The following is a 16886-nucleotide window of genomic DNA, read 5'->3' on the forward strand; positions in this document are numbered from 1 at the left end:
CCAGCTAGGCTGCTCTGGCTAATCTGGATAGTCCTATCATCTATTCTGGAATTGATGAAATCTTTGGGAAGTTCCCCTTCAGTCAATCCCTTTACTGTGTTTGAGACACTTGCTGTGATTGATTGTCCCAAAACCACTTCCAGTTGTCTTATTTACCCACCTATTAACTGCTTGCTCCTAATCAAGCAAAGAGCTGGCAGCCCAGCTTTATCCTTCAAGAGCAGAATGAGTCACAGGACTGAGTCGTGTGTGAAGGAATCATCGACATGCATGACTGTTCATGTTTAGAAAAAAAAAGTTGTGCTGTCCAAAACCTAAAACTAGAATTGATAACAACTGTTTTAACAATTGTTTTTTCTTCAAATTTCTCTAGAAATTGCTTGAGGTCTTGACAGAAAGATGATAACTAGTGATGGACAGAAGATAATAACCATGGGAAGAGAAAGGGCTTGTAATTAGCTTCCACTCACAACATGAAAAATCAAAACTATCAATCCCCTCAAAACCTAAATGTCCTACTTCTGTGTCTCTCCCTATCACTGCCTGCCTCTTTTCATGCTTGCAATCCCAGCAAGGCAGATACCTTGCCTTTGCCTCCATTCAAGCATTTTTAGCTCTGAGATGATAGGAAATTCTAACCATTTTACACAGTCTAAAAGACATTTTTCTTGTTTAGTCTGAGATCTGTCAATTCTGCTTTTTTCTTGAAATAGGTCTTCTCTTCAACCATGGGCCTGGGAGGTGTCAGGTGCCAGCTCAGAGAGTCACTGACTGGTCTCTTCTCACCTGGAAGGGCTGCTCCCAGGGCACAGAGTCCAGTGACTTCACTGTCACCTTCACCTTCACCTACTGCTCACATTATGGCTCATCCCAAATGTGGTATTGATGTGTCAGGCTTTAGCTTTTATATTTTTCAGATTCTGTACTGCTTCAGTGCGTACTTCTGAGCATCATATTAAGGGATGGTGAGCTCTCTTCACACAGTAGGTAGACAAAACAATTCCTTCTCTAGCTGGGGACCAAGGATAACTGATCTAAATTTCAGGTCCAAGAGCATAAACAACAGTGAACTGAAGAGAGAAAACCAAGAAGGATGGGACTTCATGGGCTAAAACTGTAACTGGACAATTAGCTCCAATATGCAAATGGACCAGAACTTATAAAAGTGTGAGACCTCGAGACTGGTTGTGCATTTTGTGACCATGCTGGGCTCACCTGCAGTGTAGCCCTGGCTGGGCTCTTGTGCTGCCCAGGGTGTATCCACTGAGGATATATAAATACCTACTAATAAATACCTACTTTATTCTTTAGCTCTATCTAATCTCTGTTCTAGGTCAGCCTTCCCAAGGCATCAGTAAGGCCACTGACCTGCAGGAAGGTGAAGCCCCTGTGCACAGGGCTCAGACCCCCTCTGTGTGTGTGCTACAAACCCAGGCCATCTGCACTGAGACCCCTATCCAAGAGTGGGTAAACTCCATGTGGAGCAGGCTCATTTATATGTAGCACCGAAGTTTTAATTGGAAATGTTAATGGACATAGAAATAAATAAATGGCAGTAGATTTTGATGGAGCAAGAAGTTAAAGTAACTCTGGGGCCATGTGGCTGCTACAAAGTCATCCAAATTCATTATAATTCTGCTGATTTCATTACCAGTATATCTACAGAGAGAAATAATTTCAGACTCTGGCATAGTAGCTTAAAGAGGAATAGCTCTTCTTGCAACACTGTGAACTGATGCACTTAATTTAGAACAAGGGAATATTTTGCAATTAAATCTAAAATAAAGTAAGCAAACTCTGAATAAATTAGGATTTCTCTAAAATATGAGAAATCCTTTAGTGAGTTATTCAGGTCTGGCCATTCCAGAATGGGTCTTTCTACAGAAAAACTAGTATCAGGTGTGAGTTTTGATCCTAGATTGGGTAAGATCTTGAGCAAAGTACTCAAATTCTCAGTTACACTTCTTTTTTTAAGACTTTTTTTTCTAAACTCTTATTCTTTCAACAGCTCATACAGTAGATGGCTTTGAGGCTCAGAAAGTCAGTATTTTAGAATAACTGCTTATAATATACATAATAATTTAAGCATTTAGGGCTTGAAAACCATTCCCTTTGGAGCCCTTGAGAGAAATGCTATATATATGCAAAAATGCAGATGTTAGTAGGAGCAGCATGCACATATCCAAGAGTAACATTTGGCCCCCTTAAGTCAAGTGAAAAAACTTTCATGCTTACATGCACACTCACAAACCCACCCTGCTGTGAAACTAGATATCATTTTCTGATTAAATGCTTACTCAGTCTGTCTGTACCACAGAGTGAGTGCAGTAGTAATAAAGCTCTGATGTGGCATAGATTAAACCTTGAGGACTTTGTGGTGGTGTATTTCTAGATAATTATATAATCAATAAGAATAACACTTATCTCTTACAGACCAACTTTTATCGTAGGATTTTAGGTTGTGCCAGCATGCAATGTTTAAATCTGAAAACAAAACAATTCAATTTAGTGGAAAAATGCAGTTATCTCATGGAAATGGACTTTCTGCTGTGTTCTATTTCTTTTATGGAGTTGAAATTATGGCTGTCTTACTCTGTGCAAATGAAGGTGATCCTCAGCAGAGCAGGCGTAAATGAAGAGGACATGAAGAGATTGTGGGTGAGGCCACATGTACAGACTCGTGGTTATTGTTCAGTATGCAGCACTAAAAAAGGCAAATCCTGGGTTCTGCTGAGGCACAAAGGGGCAGCAGAGAGGTGAGGAGCCTCCTCTCTGCCCCCAGGCCTGGATGCTGAAGAGGCTGTGAGCATTCCAGTGCCTGGTGACTGCAGGGTGAGGACAAGGAAGGAGCTCCTTGGTCCCTCTGGTCTCCCTTGTCCTCAGCTGGGCTATGAGCCACGTACGGAACCCTTCAGAGGGTGGTGTAACATCACTCCCCAGTGTCCTGGAAAACTTGTCCTCCCACAGCATCTCCCTCTGTGCCCTGCAGAACAATCTCCTGCAGGCAGAGGAGGTCTCAGTATGGTCAGTGGAGTTTTCCTGGAAGCTGGAAAGGCATGGAGAGGTGGGCAGTTTCCTGTCTGGTACTTTTTCTTAACTGATAGCTTCTCTGGCACTTGTGTGAAATTCAGAAGTTTTACTTGCATGTTTTCCTGCTGGAGAAAGACACTTTAGCAGATGATTGAAGGCAAAATTTGGCAGTTTTAATACTTGCAAATTCAAATTTTATAAACAAAGCTTTTAAATTATCTAAGTCCTACACATTAAAAGGTTTCAAGACAAAATTATGGACTGTGTCTAGAATTATCTTTTCTCTAAAAGAATTAGATAATCAAGAGGGTAAAAATACATTTATTTTAACAAATTAAAAAGGATGAAAAATCGTTTCATTTAATCTGGTTTATTTATTTTTTTCAAACAATTCATTCACATACTTTTATTTCCCCTCTAATTTTGAAGCGCTTTAGATAATGTTATAGTTAGGAACATATTTGCCCAGCTTTATTAAGTAATATAGAATATAAAGACTCTTCCAAGCCCTTTCCCCTAGGTATGGACTCTTCCCAACCCCAAATCCATCTCAGGATTAAATCTCATCTCCTCATGTTCTAATCTGTCCAGGAAGAAGTGAGGCCCCTGGTGTGGTTGCTCATTTGCCACTCTTCCCTGGTTCTGGCCAAGACCAGAAAGGGTCTGGGCATGTTTCAGGCTTCCACATTGAAACCTCTTAGAGACCCCTGGGATCTGTGTGAGCTGTGACTTGGGCTGAGAGCATTATTACACATGCAAAATGATGACTGAAAAATGATGATGAAATGTGAGAAATGTGATAATATGATACAATTAGGATAAAGTGATGGTAAAAGGGAATTATAAATGCTGTCCTTCAAGAGTGAAACAAACAGTTCAGTCACAACTCATCAGCTATTCCTAGGAGACATCCTAAACTGGATATTTTGATAAAATTTCACTATAATAATATGGTTATTCTCAGTCACTAGCAGAGATGCTAATATAGGATTTTTTGAGGCCCATCTGGTTTGTTCATTGGTAAAAAAAGGAGATAATTTTATCTCTATTACTTTGACAGACCACTAATTTGCCTATGATATATTTAATGTTGGCTCAGCACCAGTGAAACTTTATTAAATTTAGGGGGAAAAAAATCTCCTGGCTTAAGACACTGAAAACCAGTTCAGAATCAAGACTACAGCTATAATACTGGGATTTTCTGTCACTGGTTACAAGAACAAAATAGAATAAAAATATTTATACATATGGATAGCAATGTGTATTGAAATTCAAACCAGAAGAATTCATGTGTCTTCCCTTTAAGTTATAATTTAGAGTATCTGAGCAAAACATATGTTTTCGTAAAAACGAAAGTCCACTAAAAAACAGGGAGGAGCAAAGTGTGGGATTTCTCATCACAGCAGTTTAATTAATAATTACACTTTTAAAAAGAGGTCAGTTTCCAATATTTTCTAAATTGTGACTAGAAAAACTGTTCCAAAGAGAGAGTCCAAATTATGATGATTTTCTGCAAGAAGCACTTCAACAGTGGCCTCCCACTCTCCTCTGACTATCAAGGAAAGTAAATGATATTCACCTTGTTAAATTTAACGTGTACCTCTCTGTTTCTCTCTTTTGTCTTTCTAGGAAACTGCCTCTAAAATGTTAGATGTCAAGAATCTACTGTTGTAAAAATTCCCTAAGACTTCCCCAAAACTGTCAAGTAATGATTTGCAAATTAACAGCTTTTATTTGATGTTCCATAGGCAGAACTCCTAATAGCCTTCCCATGGAAAGAACTTGTGGAAATAGAAACCCTGGTGGTTTTTTGGTTGGTTGATTGGTTGGTTTTTTACCCAAGGAATTTTATAGCAAGGTCAAATTCTCACATTTCCATGCTAAACTGCCTGTTGAAGATTTGTTTGAACAGCAAAATACATCAAAATTAAAACTTCAAAAGAAATATGCTTGTCCCTTCATTCTGTTACTGCTATCTCATTTTTCTTTGGGAATATAAAAATAATTTCAAAATATTTGATATGAAAAATTAATGAAAACAAACAAAATGCTAAACCAGCTGTCAGGAGGAGCAAGAAACTATGAATGTAGGTATTTCAGGGATGAATATACAAGGTAATTGGTTTCCAACATGCAAAAATCCCAATCAGACCAAGAATGCACCTGGAAAGTACCTGGACACATTGGTAACAGGAGAGACTGGGGCCTGTATCTTGCCAAACACCAAGTGAGTTCATGAGTTACACCTCATCTGGAAGTGAGAACAATACTTTTTCCAGTCTTCAGAGAGAATGAAAGTACTATTTAGACTGAAAAATTCCCAGTTCAGAAGGAACATATTTTTGGTTTAGCATTCAAATGTATGAATTTTGTGAATTTCAGAATGCTAATTACTAATACTGATTCCCTTAATTACACAGATTGTTAAAGGAGTTGAGAATATAAAAATATGGAAGATTTTTTTCTGAGCACCAAACACAAAAAATGATGCCACATTATTGTGCTCTTGAAAAAAACCTATAGATCTACTACTGTGTTAGCTACTGATTTCTGCTGTGGGCTCTTTCATAGAGATATAACATTTATCTGTTGGCAGTAGGTGTCTGGGTATCAAAAGAACAAAGATGAGAAACATATTGCCAGCTAGCTGCTGTAAATATAAATTCAAAATAAAAACAAAGTCAAGTGGGAATGCAATTAAATTACATATATTATTGAAGGACATGAAAGAATCAATTCTTCTAATTATGATCAGGCTCACAGAGATGAAGGATAACATCACAGATGATCATGAATGAAGAAAACTAATTTGACACTAGTCTGGGGAAAAATTCTGAGAAGGAATCATAAAGAAGGTCTTGACACATCCTTATAAATGAGAATTTTCACAGAGGACAAGAGTTTTACTTGCTCTGCTGTATAACCCAGGTGTTCTCCACTGAGAAATTCCCCTGATTTTGCCCTAGGTGATTTAAACTGCTGTTAAAAAATTAGTCACAAGAGATCTGCTCTCCTCTGTATTCTCTCTAGAAATTGTTTAATTAATTGTTAGAAATAGGACATTTTAATTAACTGTGGAAATTCTTGGGGTTGGGTTTTACAGGAAAATTCTAATATTTCTTGTGATAGACTTTATAAAAGATTTGCAGCTGGCATAAGAAATTAATAAAAACAGCTAAAATGAGGAAAGTCAGTACAACCATGATGTCTGAGTCCTGGGTTATTTTTTTTTTTTTTTCCACAGACACAAAGCACAGTTCCTCTTAAAATGGAACAGAGAGACAGTTCTGCACAAACCCCAGAGGTAAAGTCTCCTGACACACCTTTATAATGTAAATCACGGGCAACTGTCTGAGCTTGCAGGGTCCTTCACATCCAGTTTCCATCCTGCTTTCCATTCTCAGCAATAGGATTAGACTTTCACCACCAGTCAAATGATAAGGCCCTTCCCAGCCCTTAGTATTTCCAGAATATGCATTTATTCTTTCTCCATCATGCACACTATGGAGGAAGTGCTTTTCACTTTCTCAGTGGAGTGCTTTTGTAGTAGAATTCAGGTTTTCTCCTGCCCGCGTCCCTTGTATTTTCCTTGGGACAGGGAGCATCGATTCCTGGGTGTAGGTGAGGTGCACAGCACAGCAGGAGCCTGGGTTGAAAATGGGCCTTTCTGCTTCAGATTTCCACTCCATCATGCCATTGACAGAGGAAGTTCAAGAGGGTTATGCTGTCTGAAGCTCCACAAGGGAGCTTCTGGTATTGACAGTTTTGCCCCTTAACTGTGAGTGCAGGCAAAGTTTTGAGTAGCAGGATGGACATAGTTCAAGACAACAGTTATATACAATAAAACCTGAATGCAGCAACAGTAAAACTCTTGTTGTTTTAGAGGGCCTTAGTAGGTTTTAATGGTGGTATTTTTTCTCAGGGATGAGTATGTAAAAAAAAAAAAAAATAGAAAAAAATCTCCAAATATCAAACAGAAAGAAAGGAATAAAACAATGGAAGGAAGTAAAGTTTGTACTGGTTCCCAAAAATACCAGTGAACACTGTCCAAATCCCTAAATATTTGTTTTAATCATCATTATATTTCTGCCAGTTTCCTATTTCTAAAAAGCTGTTATTACAACTTTTATGTATCTGCAACATGTGGAATTTTCTGATGTTAAGGTTACTGACTTAAAGGCAATGACACTAGTTCATGAAATGGAGACATGAATTAGCAGCAGTCAGATATTGATGGGCACATATGTATATGCCTGTAGAAAAACAAGAGATTATTTTCTCAGGGCATTCTTAGATAGCCTACATCTATTTTCATCCTTTCCTGTTGTACTCACTTGAGCACATGCACACTGATGACTTGCATTATCATGAGATATTCTCTGGCTATCTTGGGAGCTGGAAAGCACTGCAGAGGGAACCCTCTCAAATTCCTCAACAGCTTACTCAAGCTGTTTGAGAATGAAAATAAGAGTGCTTTCTGTATTGTAAAAATACTGTCACCATGCCTGACATTCAGCCTAACTTTGGTGTTCCCTGATTTTCAGAGCCCACAGCTATTGGTATAATTAATCTGGTTTCAGTCAAATTGTGTCAGCAGAAAATACAGTCCTCACTGCAACTTCCACCTTGTTTTAAAATACTGTTGCATTTAACTTTGTAGATATTTTAAAGGCAAAAAAGAGAGGAAAACACATCAAATCTGCATGGCTTAAAGAGTTTATGATTTGTACCCACATCCTGAATTATCCAAAGTTTTCAGAGGAGTTTAACACACCACTGTTTCTCTTTCTTCTGTATACTGACTTAGCTTTGCCATGACCAATCACTTGTTTACTTGGTCTAACCTCCCATGCTCCAACTTATTCCCCAGACTGTAAATCCTTGAATATAATTTCAAAGCAGTTTGTGGGTTTTTGGTTTGTTCGGTTGGTGGTTTTTTGTGGTTTGCTTTTTGTTTCGTTTTTTTGGGGGTTATTTTTTGTTTGCTTTCTTTTTTATTTTTCTTTCTTTGAATTCACCTTTTTAGGTAATAAACTCTTCATTCAGTATGGCACAGCTCCTTCTAGCCATCCCCAAATGTTTGGAGAGTAATGGCTGGAGGCTGTTTAACTGCGCTTTTTCCTTCTGCTGTCTTCAGAACTGAGGTCTGAGAAAGCCCCTATTACCAGATGTACTAATTATTAACTAATTCTGATTGATGTTTTAATTTCATTGATTTATATCTAGATCTCCTTATATAGAATCTGAAATGAATGGTCATACATTGATCTTAACATTGATTTTCTTTTTTTTTTTTTCATTGGGACAGTACTTTTTTGAGGATTCATGTCATCATGATCTAAAAAAAAAAAAAAAAGAGTTATATTCTAAGCTTTAACCTAGTTTGCAGTAGTCCTAAAAGAAAGTCTGAATTCCTAGAGGCTTCTTGAGGCAACAGGTTTTCTGAAGTATTCTATTAGAGCAGAAGATTTCTCTAAGATTTCTGATTAAAATGACTTTCATCACTTAGGGCAGTATAATATGTTGAGGTGAAGAGCAGGTAAGCTGATTGCTGTAATTACAAGTTCAAAAAATAAAAATTGAACAATCTGCTGTAATTTAGAAAGTTTAATGCGATGCACAAAATAGTATCTTTTATTTGAAGGCCAGATTGCATGTAGAGACATGCAATTAGAGAATCAGGATTTAAAATCTGAATGAGAAGAAATTGTACTGTAATTGTTTTCCCATAAAAGAACAAAGAAGTATCTAAAGCATCTCTGAAGATTTTGAGAAACTCTGAGCAGAGCTGCAGACTAGCAAGGGAAAGCTACTGATGCTGTTTATTTCAGGCTTGTTAAAATAAAAAGTTTTACAATTCACTGAATGCTTTTTTCCAAGAAAAAAAAAGAGTGAAAGATACCAAATGTTTCCGTATGCAAATATTTGGGGTCCAATTTACCTTCAGGAAATTTCTTGGGGTTTCAATGAAGTTGCATTATAGATGAATGTTGTCCTTGCTCTTTTCAGTTCCTCCACACACCCTCTTATGAGCCCAAAAGCCAAGATTTTAATTAAAACAAGTTTTCATTGATTTAAAGAACTTTCATTTGGGACCTAAGGGGTCTCTGTACTTCAACAGAAAAAACAAAGTGCAGAGCACTGTCTGCCACCTTCATTTACCTTTCTGTGTGCAGCCCTTCTTGGGCCACTTCTCTGGCTGTGTGTCAGTGACAGACAAGTCCTTATGAGCCTCAAAGCACCCAGGCATAGATGCCTTTAAGAAAATATATACAAGAAAGAGAAAGGAATGTGTACTAAGTGCAGTTTCTGCTATATTTGCCCAGGACTCTGGTGGTGCTCTGAATTGATTCAACAAGAATGGAAAGGGATTTTTACTTCTACTTCTGCCTGTTATTGTGATACTGGGAAAATCCTTTTATTTCTCTGTTTTTTCCTTTCTCTTCTGATGTTTTTCTTATTTGTCCTATTTGTTTAGAACATGGTTGCCTGTCTTGACTATTTACTTTCTTGCCAAATTCAAAATAATTATGGGAAGACTAAGAGCACACAAAAATCTGAGCCAGAGCCCAGTAACAGCTCCTTCAGGTAGGTGGGATCTTCAAGCAGTCTTCACCAATTTTATGTGCTGGGTTAGGGTGCAGCACACTGCGCCTTGAGCTCAACCGGGATTGTTACAACTATCCCAGTAAAATATGGTCATAAATTACAAATAAAATACAGTAACAGTCATGGAAAGGCTTAATAGACAAATGCCATCAAGGCATCAAAGTCCTCTGTCCTTTTTTCAAAATTTCTTCTTTCTGCATTGTGAAAAACACTGGGCACTGGGAATCCTCAGCAGGTGGTGTTCTTTGTGTTTGGAGCAGTCATTTCTGTAAGGACTTTTTTAGTGAAAGGGTTTTTTGTTTTTTGCCTTTCAGTTTGCTCACAGCAGAATTGCTCTCTGATCACAAGAGTTTTACAGAAAATATGACAGATCTGAATGGCTTTTGTGACCTTTTCTTTGGTTTTAGGATCATGTTTATAGGTATCTAATTCAATTTCCTCTTGCCTACACATGAAGAGATCACATCACCAAGTTCATACTCAGCTTACATATGGTGTCTTCTATCACTGAGTTTTCCCTTGGAAAATTTGACTACAAGCTCCCAATAGTCCTTGACAGAGTTGTTTGCACAGTTAAGCACCTATAATACACTCCATAAAACCCTCCTTCTGGTTTCCATTTTAACCCTTACAGAACCAGACAGAATGAGATTTTTATGGCCTGATCCTGTGATTTCAACACAAAATGTGCATTGATAAAACAAAAGTCTATGGGCATCAATCACTGGCCTGCATTTATGATCCACTGAAGCAAAATTCTCTCTATGCAAACTTGCAACTATGTTGTTTCAGCAACAATAGGCACTTTTCTATTTGCTGGAGGAGATCCTTAAGGAATTTGACACTTTCATTGATTCTCTGTAGTTTTCCTACTCAAGGGAGAAAATGTATATATCTGCAGTCCAGATGAAAGGAATGCTGTATCTCTGCCTGTGAGAAAACAAAGAGACCTTGAAAAGTTAAACTTGAGAGGAAATAGTACCTTCTGACCACTTTCACAAAATAAGTCCTATTTAATCATCCTACGTATATATAGGTATAGAGAGACATACATACATATATGCATACAGAATTTGAGAGGAAAAATGTCTTTAAGGTTATTGTGACATTTGCCACATCACTTTAAATAGATGGTGGCACTAGTTCAAAAACAGTATCTTTGACTTTAAGCAAATCACTTCTGACTGGCTTCATCAGCTTAGAGATGGGGATATGCTAAAAGCCTTGCAAAAAGGATATTACCATTAGAAAGAAAACCATTTAGAAAAAAATCTTGCATGGGTGAAATGAAAAGACAAAAAGATGGAACGAAAAAGGATGCATTATTTCTATCCAGTCCTCATTTTGTTCTGAGACTTATTTTTTTAACAAGAGATAAAAATGTTTATATAGATTTTTTGACACACTGACATCCTTTTCCAACAAGTTATTCCTTGAGGAAATGTAGATATTTTTCCTACATTTTGTTGTTTCATATTTCTTTGTAAGATTTTAATTTTCAGAAAGAAAATTAGGGTTACATGTACAAAGAGCTGGAAAAGGCCTGGAAAAGTACATTTGAGGTAATACCCATATTGTCAGTGGTATGACTGCAGCTTGTGGAGATGGACTCATGTTGGATATAGATCTGAGTGCTCAGCTCAGGAGGTGCCTGTCCACCAGGTACCAAGGTACCAAGGCTGCCCCAGCACACATGCCAGCTGCTTTCATCTGTCACAAATTTATCTCCACAAGTGAGAGATTGTGCTGTGTTGCTAATTTCAATAATGTTTCTTCTTGGTGACATAATGAATAATATATCAGAAGAAAAGGAAAATGTTCCCTTTCAAGTGTCTGGCACAAAACTTTCAGCTGAAAACAGAAGCAAATATCCATTGGATGAAGTTAATCAAACAGACTCTGCATCAGCTGTCTTTGTGTCTCACCAGAAGATGATGTAATATCTTGGGGGGTACAATATGGCAGAGCAGATCCCATAGAAGTGAAATACCAAAATCTAGGACAACCCCTAAATAACTTTCATCATTTATGGCATTGACCATGGCACTATGAGAAGTAAAGAGATTTGTCTCATTGTCTGGCTGTCTCCACATCTTTCAGCAGCAAATAGATCTCAAGCGAGAATCAAGGTTACACCATATAAAAAATAAAATGCTTGAAAATTACAAGCTGAACCAAAAGATAATGAGATAATGTATGAGCAATGGTTTTCAGATTCAGACCTTTATATTCTTAGTTACATATCAACATGTACATCAAGAACAAAATACTGAAAGAAAAATGAAAACAGTTCTTTTTTGTTTTTCCACAGGATCTAAAGTTCAAAATTTGTCATGTGGAACAAATTTACTTTGATTATAAATATTTAGAATGTGACACACCAAACAGGAAATTAGAGCACATTATAAGTACTGAAATACCAAAGGACATTAAGTGATGTACAGGACCTGATCTATCCTCCCCCTCCTAGGTAAATGGGCCCAAAGCTCTGTGCTATTAACCAGAGGCAAGGGAGATTTATCACCTCCAATCTGCAAAGCACACTGTGCCAAAAGAAATGCAGGAGGACTAAAGGAAAAGATAAACCCAAGCCAAATAAGAAATTGAGTACATATACTGCTTTGTCCCCTTCCCTCCCAGCTCCACAACTGTCACAATGCAGGCTATTAAACTGCCAAATATCACCTCTTCATCCTTCATTATTTCAGTGTTAGAAATGGTCATAAAACTCACCAAATGCTTAATTTTTTTTCAAAGTAAATAGGTGTGTGTGGGGGGTTCACATTATGGATTACTTTAGCCTAAACCACCATAAATGTATATTTTAGAAATTACTTTGGAGTGCAGTTTTTTGCAAAGCCAACTGAAATTTACCATAAATTCTATTTTCCTTGATTATTATGATTGTGATAATAGATTAATCTTTTGTCATTTTTCTCAGTCTTCCAGAAATTTTGCTATACTACCAAAAATTATTTCACCACTCCAAATAGTGGACAATCAGGAGTAAGAGGTGGATTTTCCCCTCCATGTGCCAGGAGACCTGTACAAGATACCACCTTCAGCACAAGGAACCACTTAGTCAAGGCAAGATTTTAGCTTAGGTATGGGATGCTGTTGTATTTTCTGGGACCCCCATCACTGGAAGGAATGAATGAATCTGACTCCATGTTCTTAGAAGGCTAATTTATTATTTTATTATCTATATGATATTAAAGAATACTAAACTAGACTATACTAAAGAATACAGAAAGGATACAGATAGAAGCCTAGAAGGATACCACTGAAACTCGTGACTCCTTCCAGAGTCCTGACCCAGCCTGGCACTGATTGGCCAATGAATGAAAATGCTCACACCAGAAACCAATGAAACAATCACCTGTTGGTAAACAGTGTCCAAACACATTCCAAAGCAGCAAAACACAGGAGAAGAAATGACATAATATTGTTTTCATTTTTCTCTGAGGCTTCTCAGCTTCCCAGGAGCAAAATCCTGGGCAAGGGGAGATTTTTCAGAAAATATGATGGTGACAGGATACTTGACAATGAGGCTGAAAACACAGTGGAGACTCATCTGAGAAAGACCATCTATGGAAATTGTATCAGAAGGAGCATATCTTTATGAATGTTTGGAGAATGTGATATTCAGACTGAGACTAAGCATGCTGAGAAAGAAAAATATCTTTGAATCACTAACTAGACACTTAAGACTCATAAAAGGTCATCTGAACAACACAGACACTCAGACAAGAGTTTTAGTGTTGGTTTTGGCTTACCCACACCGCCCTCCCTTCCCCATCACCCCGTCTCAGCAGATCTAAATATATCCTGAGCTATTTAAGTCTGCCCTGTGTGTATATGTGTCCACACACCACACTTGTCATCAAGAAACAACAAAGAAACAGCGACAAAGGCCAGCATCTCTGGGTAAATTAGACATTAGGAAAGCCTACCACATTTCTTTTCCCCTTGGCAACAAGTGTGCCAAGTATGTGCTTTGCTAGGCTGGCAGGTCTAGATCTTCCTGGAGCCCAGCAAAGCCAAAGGCACCAAAAGAGTCTCAGCTGGAGTTTCAAGGAGCAGGTTGGGGAGGAAACTGGTCAAAGTTTGCAGCAGTAACCATTGCACAGCTTTTTCTTTAGCCATTTTTTCTGCTATGATAAGGTATAATTAAAATACTTGACAAGCAAGATGCATGTCTGACACAAATTCCAGAATTCTCATATTACTTGTTTTATTGTCCTTTCTTTTTTTAAACTTAGCTTTGTCTACAAAGCTTTTGTAAGTTCTTGTTTCTTTTCTCCTACCTTCCATCAGATGTCAACTCTAACCTTTTTCCCTCTTACTATCGAAAGAATGAGGCCTATGACAAAAGTACTTTTCAGGTGTGCTTGAAGAGCAGTATCTCTGGTTTTAACTTAAAAATTATGATGACTTATGCAGTCTGAGGTTGGGATGGAGAAAAAACTTGTTTTTCAGCATCAGAGTTATAATCATGGGTAAAGAATGCTTCCTAGACATTAAAGGTGGCTAGAGAAGTGAGGCTAATAAAATAGAGCTCTATTTTAAGGTAAAGATATTTTCATCAAAGGGAAAAGGAACAGAAAAAAATAATCCATTATAGTAAGCAACAAATTATTAAATTAATAATTGAATGTATTGTAGCTATTTTTTTCTCTTTCTAGATCTAAAAGAGTGTCCTTTTGAGCATAGGTTGGAAGGACATGCCTGTAATAAGTGCAACAAGAGGCTGTAGAGTGTGTAATTATAAACAGAGTTTTATAATAAGTATGGAGATGAACCCATGAAGAAGTCCACTCCTGGGATCTAAGATCATTACTAGCAGAAAGCCTCTTAATGGATACTTAACATATGTATGAGAACTACAAGGGCAAAGCAAATGCAAATTATGACTGTGAACACAATTAAGACAGCAAAGGTTTACCTTAAAGAAAATTTCTTTCTTTAAGATGTTTCATTATTTTTCCTTAAAATTAATTTGATAAATTGGATTTTTTAAACTATGATAAAATGTATATTCCTGGTGCATGTACTGAAAAGTATGCAGATCTTTAGTTCTAATATGCTGCAGTAAAGATAAAAAAAGTATCTCTGTCCTACATTGCATTATATCTAGTCCTCAAGCAAGTTTTTTATGTAAACTGGAACAATGTCAACCAATGAGCAATTAAAATCTCCAAGAACATGAGTGTACAAACAAAGGAAAAAAAACAACTTGATAAAAATTATATTCTAAAGCAAAACTTAACGTGACATTTCTGCTAACTTGGTGCTTGCATTTCACTATTTCTAATTTAGCTATTACTGCTGAAGTTGTCCATATTCTGTGAATAATAGTGACTAGTACCTGACCCATTTTTTCCTATGCTGTGTGAGTTGATCAGTCAGGTGTGAATCTTTCTGCTTTTCAGACTGAGCTGAATCAGACTCTGCAAGAGTTTGCCTCCCTCCCTTAACTGCAGGAGCTATGGGGGTGACCAGCAGAGATTCAGACACCTCCAGTGTGGATGCTGAAAAGAATGACACCCCACACAGTGATATACAAAGGGAACAGGCTAAAGGCATTACTAAATTCTTCCAGAGTTCCACCATCTGTCAATTTGAATCTAAACCTTATTTTCCTGAAGAGGCACTGAGTCTTCACAATGTTTGGGGACAGTGATGTGCAAAATGGAGCAATTTGAGAGCAGCCCTCTGGGCTCCATGTGCACCACATAGTGGCATGTATTTCTTGGAAATCCCATTCAGTGATGAAAGTGAGATCAAGTATTGCCCTTGTGTACTTTGAATAAAAAAAATTCTTTGGGATAAATGAAAATAGTCTCTAGCTTTTCTGTAGGAGGAAGAATCTGATGAGAAGGCAGTGGTTCCCACTGCACTGACCACAGAGCTGGCAAGTCTTGCAAAGAGAAACACAATTGCATCTGGGGATAAAAGTTATTTAGTCTGTTGTGTACAACCACCTTTCATTAAACACAGAAGGATGTGTTGATCTTCCTTAAGTGTCCAGAAGGTCAAATAACAGCAGATTCACACAGAAAATTGGTACACTAACTGACCTTTCAACTAGAGGGACCAGATACTTGTCCAGGAATAACTTGGAAAATAAAAATGTTTAAAGAACAGAAGCAAAAATAAAAAGTACACTCTCTAGGAGATTATTTTGCAGAAATATTTTGTTTCTGATGCTAGAAGGAAGCAAAACACCTGAAAGGAAGAAGCTCATAATAAAAGTAGGAGACTTAAGTGGGGAGAGTACTGATAAATCTCATCAAGTAGGATCACAACTAGGGGAGCAAGAGAAAGGCCACATCTTCCTTAGGTTTCATCTTTGCTGGGGAAAGTCACAAGACGTCCCTTGAGCACAGGCAGCACTTGCCCACTTCATGGTGGACATTGGTGAAAAGGAGGCATCCCCACTCTCTCGCAGAGACTGTGTGGGAGCAAAGGCCTGAGCCCTCCTTTTCCTGGGAAGTTCCATACAGCAGCTGGCTGGCAAGGAGAGGAGTGAGCTGGTACAGAAGGGCTGCTCTCTGAGAGAGGAGAATCAGCAGAGAAGGAGGAAAAAACTGATCCTTCATTGTGTCAGCAAGAAAAAGGGCAGGACAGGATTAATTTGGAATAAAATCAACTAGACCCTCATTTGAATGGAGAGACAGGTAAAGCTCAGAACAAATGAAGTACCCATTAAAATTAAAACAATGCAAAAACCCCATCCTTTAAGACCCAAATAAAAAAACCCACATTCTGTCCGGAATCAAAGCTCATGATTTAAGAATCATTGGTATTTATTTCTGCACACCACAAGACATTTATTTAATTAGAGAAATGTGCTTTCATTGCATTTTGAGTAAATTAAATGGAAAAAAACATGGTTTTTATACATTTTGAAGGTTTTGTAAAACCTCCACTCTCTCTGGGTTCTCTGATCTTTAACCTTACTAATTATGTACTTTGTTTTCATTGTGAATACCATTTAAATTTCACAATCTCCTCTTACTCCTTCACTTCCAATGCCATGTAGCTTTTGTGCATGATTGCCCTGCTGTCACCTCTTCAATGCATCCCCTGCTCTGACTTTGGCCACATTCAATCACAGCTTTCTCTTGCACTCATTGGACAGACAAAGCCCTGTGGATCAGGAAGAAAACTGTGTCAGCTGATTGTTCATGAGGCGTCACAGGGATCCCTTCCCATTACTTGTCCTGCTTGATTTGGGGATGGCC

This window comes from Serinus canaria, chromosome 3, assembly GCF_022539315.1.
Source record: "Serinus canaria isolate serCan28SL12 chromosome 3, serCan2020, whole genome shotgun sequence".
NCBI lineage: Eukaryota > Metazoa > Chordata > Aves > Passeriformes > Fringillidae > Serinus > Serinus canaria.